The sequence below is a fragment of the Chiloscyllium punctatum genome, chromosome 30 (assembly GCF_047496795.1).
Source record: "Chiloscyllium punctatum isolate Juve2018m chromosome 30, sChiPun1.3, whole genome shotgun sequence".
NCBI lineage: Eukaryota > Metazoa > Chordata > Chondrichthyes > Orectolobiformes > Hemiscylliidae > Chiloscyllium > Chiloscyllium punctatum.
Genome location: NC_092768.1, coordinates 29,594,452 through 29,604,179, shown reverse-complemented (window position 1 = coordinate 29,604,179; position 9,728 = coordinate 29,594,452). Strand labels below are relative to the sequence as shown.

The 9,728-nt window shown below is 47.9% G+C and overlaps 1 non-coding gene across 1 annotated transcript; it reads left to right on the top strand.

Annotated features, from left to right (window-relative positions):
• The first annotated feature begins 309 nt into the window (after positions 1-309).
• On the top strand, positions 310-476 carry LOC140455830 (U1 spliceosomal RNA). The gene has a single exon (XR_011953063.1). It is a non-coding gene; the product is annotated as a U1 spliceosomal RNA (small nuclear RNA).
• Positions 477-9,728: the final 9,252 nt, after the last annotated feature.

Genomic DNA, 9,728 nt, shown 5'->3' with positions numbered 1-9,728 from the left:
GACCCCGACCGAGTGTTGCAGACTTGGCACATTCCAAGGTCCAAGACTACGTGCTGAGGGACGCGCTGAAGCTTGGGGCAGCTGCCGCCAAGGCGCGGTGGGGAAAGACCACCGTGTAAGATCGGCCTGCCGAAAGAAGAACAGGGGGCACATGCGGACGTTTTTTTGGGCTCTGCTGATGCCTCAGCCAAATATATGTATATGTACAAGATTGAAAAATGCACAGGATTGTAAAGGACAAGGATAAATTCGAATCTGTGTTTGTAAATATGGACATATGTATGGCATGATCAAATGTACAGACCATAAAATCATTTTATGAATAAAGTATATTTTTGAAATAAAAAAAAAGGTTCTCCCAGGACGAGGCTATCCCATTGCCCTTCGGGTGTGCTGACGCCTGCGATGTCCCCAAATGCGGGATACTCGAATGCAAAATTTGTGGTAGTGGGGGACTGCGTTCGCGCTCTCCCCTGATTTACAAACAAAAAACAGAACATTCAGCAGAGGGCGCTCATCTCTGTGATTCATCCGGCTTCCTATGTACCGGGCATCTATATGGACAGATAATGCTACACGTCTTATACCATCCTCTCTTATATTCAGCTCTATCCACTTATTCTTCTAATCATACAAGTTTACAGTATTGGAGGCAGGTTGTTCAGCCGAGAAAGATTATAAAAATTGCCAGCATCAATGTGCGTAGGCATCAAATCGGCCACGCAATGTGTTTCTACGATGTCCTTCCTGGCCAACGTTAAAGCCAACATCCTGTTTCTGCTGGAGTGTGGGATACCGCACCTCAGCAGCTACAGGAGATGGTTGAGCTTGTGGGCCCATGGGCCGTCAGTTTGGTCGGGGTCGGTGTAACGATAGCCGCGTCTCCGGCCTGGGTATCCTGTTGCAAGGAGGCAACTTCACCATCTCCGACATTGAGGAGGTGGTGGGCGGGCACCTCCTTGTCGCCGACGTCATGTACAGGAATGCTCCCCTGAGACTGATTAATGTGTACACCCCAGTGGATAAGAGCAAACGGTTGGCCTTCCTGCAGTAGCTTCCACTGTTGCTGGCTATGTCCCGGCCGGTCATTCTGGCTGGAGACTTCAACTGTATCATTGATGCAGATGGACGATCTGGCGGAGGGGGGTACAGTAAACGGCGACGGATATCCCAATCCAATCTTGCCCCACCTGCCAGCACCTAGCCCATATCCCTCCAAACCCTCCCTAGTCATATACCCATCCAAATGCCTTTCAAATGTTGCAATTGTATTGCATTTTGAGTATTGAGTTAAAAAAAGGGCGATGGGCATAGTGTTCAATCAATAATGACTATGTCAAATGGTGAGCTAAATAGCCTAATCTTGTCCCTATGTTCTGAGGGGTGAGAGGAGATAATCAAAATAGGGGCAGATTGGGCGGTGTATAGATACCAACGTAGACCATTTCCGTTGTTTTTTTTGTGTTGTAACTTCAGCCGAACCTAATGTGCAGTGCAGGGGCTACCCCAGCAGAGGGAGGCAGTGATCCATCTGCTGGGGTCTGTGGAGCTGACCGTTTTCCAGCATTAAGGAAGATATTCACCCCAGCTGCCTGCACAGTTACAATGGTCCCCTCACAAGGTAGCAACAGGAGTAGACCATTCAGCCTGTAGATGCTGCCCCACCGCTCATTTAGGTCATGGTTTTTCATCATTTATATCAATGATGTGGATGGGAATACAGGAGATATGGTTAGTAAGTTTGCTGATGACACCAAAATCGATATTATAGTGGACAGTGAAGAAGGTTACCTCAAATATACAAGGAATGTTGATGAGATGAGACAGATGGAGTTTAATTTAGATGACTATGAGTTGTTGCATTTTAGTAAGGCAAATCAGGGCAGGACTTTTTCAGTTAATAGTGGGGCCCTGGGGAGTGTTGCTGAAAAAAGCAACCTCGGGTCACGGGGCATAGTTCCTGTAAAGTGGAGTCACAGGTAAACAGGGTAATGATGAAGGTGTTTGGCACACGCCCCATTATTGGTCAGTGCATTGAGTATAAGAGTTGGGAGGTCATGTTGAGGTTGTACAGGACATTGGTTAGGCCACTTTTGGAAAACTGCCTTCAATATGGTCTCCCAGCTACAGGAAGGATGTTGTTAAACTTGAAAGAGTTCAGAAAATATTTACAAGGACGTGGCCAGGGTTGGTGGATTTGAGCAACAGGGAGAGGCTGAATAGTCCGGGGCTGTCTTCCCTGGAGTGTCGGGGGCTGAGGGGTGACCTTATACAGGTTTATAAAATCATGAGGGGCATGGTTAGGGTAAATAGACAAGGTCTTTTCCCTGGGGTTGGGGAGTCCAGAATTAGGGGCAATCAGTTTTGGGTGAGAGGGGAAAGATTTAAAGGCATACGGTATCTTTGCCTTCATCGGGCGGCACGGTGGCACAGTGGTTAGCACTGCTGCCTCGCAGCGCCAGAAACCCGGGTTCAATTCCCGCCTCAGGTGCCTCTCTGTGTGTGGAGTTTGCACATTCTCCCCGTGTCTGCGTGGGTTTCCTCTGGGTGCTCCAGTTTCCTCTCACAGTCCAAAAATGTGCAGGTTAGGTGAATTGGCCATGCTAAATTGCCCGTAGTGTTAGGTGAAGGGGTAAATGTAGGAGTATGGGTCTGGGTGGTATACGCTTCGGCGGGTCAGTGTGGACTTGTTGGGCCGAAGGGCCTGTTTCCACACTATAAGTAATCTGTAAGTAATCTAATCTAATCGGGCGGGGGATTGAGTATAAGAGCTGGTAGGTCATGTTAAAATTATACACGATGTTGGTTCAACCGCATATAGAATACTATACAGTTCTGGTCACCACATTACCAAAAGGATGTGGACGCTTTGGAGAGGGCACAGGGAAGGTTAACGAGGATGTTCCCTGGGATGGAAGGTGCTCGCTATGATGAGAAGTTGAGTAGGTTCGGATTGTTATCATTCGAGAAAAGGAGGTCGAGGGGGAACCTGATTGAGGTCCACAAAATCATAAAGGGTATAGACAAGATGGATTGAGATAAGCTTTTTCCCCAGGGTGAGGGATTCAATACCGAGAGGTCACGAGTTCAAGGTGAGAGGTGAAAAGTTTAAGGACGATACAAGCAGCAAGTACTTCACACAGAGGGTGGTGGGCATTTGGAACACGTTGCCAGCAGAGGTGGTAGAGGCAGGCACGGTAGATTCATCTAAGGTGTGTCTGGACAGATGGATGAGGAGGTGGGGAACAGAGGGATACAGATGATCAGGGATTGGGTGATCGGCATAGACAGTAGATTTGGATCAGCTCAGGCTTGGAGGGCCGAAGGGCCTGTTCCTGGGCTGTAAAGTTTCTTTGTTCTTTGTTCTTTTTAACACAGGAAGACGTTAACTAAGGCAGACAGGGCAAACATTGGTCAGAAATGTGGATTTGAATGAGTGTCCGAAGGAAAGAGAGAGAGATAGTGAGAGAGAGATAGTGAGAGAGAGAAAGAGAGAGATAGTGTTGAGAGCGGTGGAAGGAGAGAATTCCAGAGTTTAGGGCTGAGGTGGCGGAAATTTAAAAAATGAATACACCATGTGATTGAAATGTTAAAGTGAATCGAACAATGTGCTGACACAGTAGCCCCAGAGATCAGAATGTTGCCGACCATGTTCTATGTTCAGTGAGTGCTGCTACTGTCAGTCGCAACACAGTTTAACTGACCTCGAGAAATAACCACTCTACGTTTGGTCAAGGTCGACAAATGGTTCCTGGGAAAATGTTCGTGTTAGCATATTCTGATGGAATTACATTATTGAGGTGGGGGGAGGTGGGGTTGCCAGCTGCCTTTGCAACAGGCGTGTCACACACACACACACACACCCGCCCTATACACACACACACACGCCCTATACACACCCCCCCCCCTCCCCCCCCCCACACACACACACCCACTGCCCTCTCCCCAACCGCCCCACACACACACACGCCCTACACACACCCGCCCCCTACCCCCCCCACACACACACACCCCACCCACCCTACACACACACACCACACCGACCCCACACACACCCGCTCCGCTCCCCCCTCCCCACACACACACACACACACAGACCGCCCCCCGCGCCCACACACACACACACATCCCACCCGCCCCATACACGCACACCCGCCCCCTACCCCACACACACACACACCCCACCCACCCTACACACACAGACACACACACACACACCCCACCCACCCTACACACACACACCCCACCCGCCCTACACACACACACTCCCCACCCACCCTACACACACACACACACACACACACACACACACAGGTTATTCAATGGAGCCTCTCTAGCTGCTCGACGGAAGAGGGTGGGAGGGAGTATAGCTGAGGTGGGAAGGGTCTTTGATTGGGTTGACTGCTTTCCCGGGGCAGTGGGATGTACAGATGGAGTAAATGGGTGGAAGGCTGGTTTGCGTGATGGACTGAGCTGGGCCGTGTTCATGACTCTCTGTAGTTTCTCATGGTCCTGGGCAGAGTAGTTGCTATACCTCGCTGTGTCCAGGACGCTTTCTACGGTGCACCTATAAAACATTGGGAAGAGTCCTTGTGGACACGCCGGATTTCCTTCACCTCCTGAAGAAGGAGAGATGTTGTTGACTGTCCCGTGGGTTGTGGGTGGCCCAGGACAGATTGTTGGTGATCGTCACTCTCAGGAACTTGATGCTTTTGGCCACCTCCACCTCAGCTCCATCGATGCAGACAGGAATGTGCCTTCCACTCCACTTCCTGAAGACAATGACCAGCTCCTTCGTTTTGCTAACGTTGATGGGGAGATTGTTGTCTTTACCCATGATGCTGAGCACTCTACCTCCTGTATTCAGTCTCACCGTTGTTTGAGATCTGACCTACGATGTTGGTGTTGTCAGCAAACTTGTAGATGGAGTTGCAGCGGAATTTGGCCACACCGTTGTGAGTGAAAAAGGAGAACTGACTCAAAGGTAGAAGACAGAGGGTGATGGTGGAGGGTTGTTTTTCAGACTGGAGGCCTGTGACCGGTCGTGTGTCACAAGAATCAGTGGTGGGTCCTCTACTTTTTGTCATTTACATAAATGATTTGGATGCGAGCATAAGAGGTACAGTTAGTAAGCTTGCAGATGACACCAAATTTGGAGGTGTAGTGGATAGCGAAGAGGGTTACCTCAGATTACAACAGGATCTTGACCAGATGGGCCAATGGGCTGAGAATTGGCAGCTGGAGCTTAATTCAGATAAATGTGAGGTGCTGCATTTTGGGAAAGCAAATCTTAGCAGGACTTATACACTTAATGATAAGGTCTTAGGGAATGTTGCTGAACAAAGAGACCTTGGAGTGCAGGTTCATAGCTCCTTGAAAGTGGAGTCGCAGGTTGATAGGATAGTGAAGAAGACGTTTGGTATGCTTTTCTTTATTGGTTTGAGTATTGAGTACAGGAGTTGGGAGGTCATATTGCGGACATTGTACAGGACATTAGTTAGGCCACTGTTGGAATATTGCGTGCAATTCTAGTCATCCAAGGGTTTATAAATTCATGAGGAGACATGGACAGGGTGAATAGACTTTAGTCTTTTCCCTGGGTTGGGGGGATCCAGAACTAGAGGGCATAGGTTTAGGGTGAGAAGGGGAAAGTATAAAAGGGACCTAAGGGGCACCGATTTCACACAGAGGGTGGTACAGGTATGGAATGGGCTGCCAGAGGAAGTGGTGGAAGCTGGTACAATTGCAACATTTAAGAGGCATCTGGATGGGTATATGAATAGGAAGGGTTTGGAGGGATATGGGCCGGGTGCTGGCAGATGGGACGAGATTGGGTTGGGAATATCTGGTCGGCATGGACGGGTTGGACCGAAGGGTCTGTTTCCGTGCTGTACATCTCTATGACTCTATGACTCTATACCATTAAAATTTGCTTTACTCCAATTGAAAACTTTAATTTTTATGGGAAGGCTTATCCTTTTCCTGAACTGTTTTATAACAAATCGAATTGTGATCACGAGACCCAAAGTGTTGCCTTTCCACCACTTCAGTCACTTGCTCTGTTTTATTACCCATGAGAAGGTCAAGGTTTGCTCCTTCTCTCATAGGAATGTTTACATATTGATAAAGAAACTTTTCTTGAACACATTTAACAAATTCTTCACTATCCAAACCTTTAACACTATGGTAGCTGCAGTCAATGTTTGGAAAATTAAAAACACCTATTATTACAATCTTATTTTCTTACATATATTTGAGATCGCTCTGTATATTTGTTCCTCAATTTCCCTCTGACTATTGGGAGGTCTATAGCACAGTTACATCAAGGTGATCATTTCCTGTTCATTTCCAATTTCAACCCACATATTTTCACTGGACGATTTTTCATAAATATCCTAAGTAAAGCAGTAATGTTTTCCATAATCAAAAATGCTACTTCCTCCTCCTCTTTTACATCCGTTTCTATCCCTCCTGTAGCATCAGAAACCTCGAACACTGAGCTGCCAGTCCTGTCCATCTCTCAGCCATGGTTCTGTAATAGCTGTGATCTCCCACCCCATGCCTTGAGTTCATCAGCCTCACCTCGAAGACATTCAAATAAGTGCAGTTCAATTCTCCAGAGTGACTTTGTTCTCTGACTCGTTCGTTTCAGATTCAAAACTATTCTTATCCATCTCTCGATTTACTCTGCTACTTCGGATTCTGCTGACCCAAACACCGCCCCCACCCCACACACCCGGTGGCTCAGTGGTTAGCACAGCTGCATCCCAGCACAGCTGCGTCCCAGGTTCAATTCCAGCCTCGGGCGACTGTCTGTGTGGAGTTTGCACATTCTCCCCGTGTCTGTGTGAGGTTCCTCCGGGTGCTCCGGTTTCCTCCCACAGTCCAAAGATGTGCAGGTCAGGTGGATTGGCCATGCTAAATTGCCCCATAGTGCTCGGTGCATTAGTCAGAGAGAAATGGGTCTGGGTGGGTTACTCTTCGGAGGGTCAGTGTGGACTGGTTGGGCCGAAGGGCCTGTTTCCACACTGTAGGGAATCTAATCTAATCTAATCGAATTAGCCGATTTCCCCGCTAGGATACTGGCCCCTTTCCATCCTTTTTGAGCAGGTCCATTTCTGCCCCAGAGGAGATCCCAATGATACACAAATCCCTGAATCCCTGAACATGACACCAGCTCCTCAGCTATTAAGTTATCTTCTTTATCCTATCATTTTTTCCCTCATTCAAGCTTGGCAGCGGGAGTAAACCAGAGATTACTACTCTTGTGGTCATGCCTTTTAATCTTCTGCCTCACCTCTTATATTCACTCTGTAAAGCCTTCATCTTTTCCCTAACTATGTCATTCCTACCAATGCGTACAATATCTTTCAGTTTCTCACTCTCCCCTTTAACAGGATGTTTCAAATGCCCTGGGAAATCCTTAATGCTGGCAGCGAAAAAAAACATCCTATCTTAGATTCACGCTCACTGCCGCAGAATCTCCCGTGTCCTTCACAGGAAAGTCACCTATACCAATTATTCTTCTAAATGTTGTCAAACCCTGCCTAACAGAGTTAAAAATCACACAACACCAGGTTATTGTCCAATGGGTTTAGTTGGAAGCACTAGCTTTCGGAGCGCTGCTCCTTCATCAGATGGTTGTGGAGAATAAGATTGTGCCATACGATCTTATTCTCCACAACCACCTGATGAAGGAGCAGCGCTCCAAAAGCTAGTGCTTCCAATTAAACCTGTTGGACAATAACCTGGTGTTGGGTGATTTTTTAAATTGTCCACCCCAGTCCAACACCAGCGTCTCCGAATCCTGCCTAACATGAGATTCATTCTTCGTATCCGACATCTGACTGCTTCTGCTAAATTCCTCTGAGAGACTATTCTTTTCAACAATCCCCAAGAGTTGCCCCTTTGAGAAGATGGGGGTGAGCTTCCATCTTGAACCGCTGTGGTCCACCTGCTGTGAGTTGACCCACAATGCCCTTAGGGAGGGGAGGGGATTCCAGGACTTTGACCCAGTGACAGTGAAGGAACGGCGATATATTCCCAAGCCAGGATTGGAGGGGAACCCACGGTTGATGGTGTTCCCATGTAACTGCTGCCCTTGTCCTTCAAGGAGGAAGTGGTTGTGGGTTTGGAAGGTGCTCTTTAGGAGCCTTGGCGAATTTCTGCCTTACATCTTGTCGATGCTACATATTGACGGTGGAGCGAGTGAGTGTTTGCGGTGTGATGCCAATCAAACAGGAGCTATTGTTCCTGGATGGTGACAAGGGAGTCAGGAGGTGTTTCTCCCTACAGAGTTCCCAGTTTTTGATCTGTTCTTGTAGCTACAGCATTTATGTGCTTGTTCCAGTTACATTTCCCATTGATGCTGATGTTCCAAGGGTGTTGATAGTAGGTGATTCTGTTAATGGTGGTGTCTTTGGATGCCCATAGAATCCCTACCGTGTGGAAACAGGCCATTTGACCCGACAGGTCCATACCGACCCTGCGAAGAGGAAGATTCCACACAGACCCAACTCTGAAAACCTGCATGACTAAACCACCAAACACACACATCCCTGAATACCATGGGACAACTTAGCATGGCCAATCCACCTTAACCTGCACACCTTTGGACTGCGGGAGGAAACTGGAGCAAACCCACACATCGATGGGGAGAACATGCAAACTCCACATAGACAGTGGCCTGAGGCTGGATTTGAGCCCTGGTCCCAGGCACTGTGAGGCAGCAGTGCTAACCACTGAGCCCCCGTGCCACCCATATCATGGAGAGCTGGCTAAATGCACTCTGTTTTTGGAGATGGCCATTGCCCAGCATTTGTGTAGCGCCAACTTTACTTGCTACTTATTAATTCCGAGCCTAAATGTTGTCCAGGTCCAGCTGCATGTGAACGTGGAGTGAGGAATGCAATGGTACTGAACACTCTACAGTCATCAGCAAATATCTCCCACAACTCCTGTTCAAGCTTTGCATTGTGATGCAGTGAATGGATCACCTTCTTGGTTTCCTCATTTCAAAATTAGTTTTGAAATCTTGGATGTGTTCGAATTTGCAGCCGGACTTCAAGGTGGTGCGGACTTAACTGGTGTAATCATCGTTGTGGTTACAGTGCTTGTTGCATTGGCAATCAGTCTTGCCCTTGTCTTTATCGACGAAGCAGTGGTAAGTATTTCCAATCATATTTCTTCTTATCACTAAGAATGACATTGAGCTGCATTACACTAACAGCACGGAAACAAGCTATTTGGCCCGACAGATTCACGGTCTCTGTCAAGCCCACACCATCTCTATTTACTCAGGAGGCTAAGGAAATTCAGCACATCCATCAAGACTATTAATGATTTCTATTGATGCACCACTTAAAGCATTCCATCTGGATCCACTACAACGTGGTTGGGAACAGCTCTTCCCAGGGTCACAAGGAACTACAGAGAGTCATGAACACAGCCCTGTCGCTCACACAAACCAACCTTCCATCCACTGACTCCATCTACACTTCCCCCTGCCTTAGGAAAGCAACCAACATGGTTAAAGACCCCCCTCCCACCCTGGATTTACTCTCTTCCATTGGGCAGAGGGTCGAAGAGTTTGTAGAATCCATGCAGTATGGAAACAGGCCATTCAGCCCAATGAGTCCACACTGACCCTCTGGAGAACATCCCACCCAGACCATTCCCTTACCCTATCACCCCATATTTCCCATGGCTACTGCACCTAACTTGCCTAA